Raw genomic sequence first — 1,191 nt, 5'->3', positions numbered from 1 at the left:
CGACATGTATGCACGAGGCACTACATAGAGAACATGACCTGTGCATATATGCCTAATTTTTCAAAAATTACCTCGCATATATATGTATATATATATATATATATATATATATAATATATATAGGCGCAGGCGTGGCTGTGTGGTATGAAGCTTGCTTCCCAGCCACATAGTTCCAGGTTCAGTGCCATTGCGTGGCACCTTCTCTTCTACTATAACCTCGGGCCAAAGTCTTGTGAGTGGCTTTGGTAGACGGAAACTGAAAGATTCCCGTCGTATGTATATATATATATATATGTGTGTGTGTGTGTGTGTGTGTATGTATTATGTATGTAAGATAAATAAATAGATAAGTAAAAAACATATATCTATGTGCATCGACATATATTTATATTTATATATATATGTACTAGCAGAAATACCCGGGTTAAAGAAAATAATGAAACTTATTTTGCCTTTTAGATCTTTAACTAACATGAGACATAGACTACGCAGGTCTCACCTCCTAGTAGCTGAGATACCAACTTTATACGTTAATAACCCGGCGTTTCCCAGGTTATTGAATATAATAAAATTTGAGTATGCCGTTTAAAACTCTGAGTATAATGAAACATGGTTTATGCAGTTCTCAACAATTATTAGCTGAGGTACCAACTGTATATATCAATAACATGTTTTGTCCGATGTTTTCACTGTTAAAATTCTGTTTAAAAAAAGCAGGTAGTTCTTTGTCTTTGCAATCACCTTCAATTGTCAGTACTTATTTGAAACACGTTGAACTTGAAAATGCATAAATTTGAGCTATTAATAGATACATTTAACAAAGATTCTATCAAATGACGTGAGTATAAACAAATGTATTGAAACAAATCCGGAGATCAATCACAGTTTAATTATCCAGAGCTTCTAAATATACAATGTTTTGAATGTGTCCTTTAATTGGCGTATAAATGAAAAGATTTTGGGGACTTCCAACTCGCGAACATCCTACATATAATCGCCCATGAGAGAAGAAAGGAGAAGCAAGGTGAAGTCCAACAACTTTGAGAGACTGTCCTTGAGATTTGCTTATTGACAGAGTGAAACTTAGCTTCACTGGGAACTGGAACCGTTTAAATTCAAAGGAGAGGACATATGGGATTAAGGGACCCGTGGAATGAAGACATCTTCACCCTTATAAATTCCCAGTCATGA

The sequence above is a fragment of the Octopus bimaculoides genome, chromosome 3 (assembly GCF_046866305.1).
Source record: "Octopus bimaculoides isolate indiv1 chromosome 3, ASM4686630v1, whole genome shotgun sequence".
In the NCBI taxonomy this organism is placed as follows: domain Eukaryota; kingdom Metazoa; phylum Mollusca; class Cephalopoda; order Octopoda; family Octopodidae; genus Octopus; species Octopus bimaculoides.
This window is presented reverse-complemented; position numbering follows the sequence as displayed.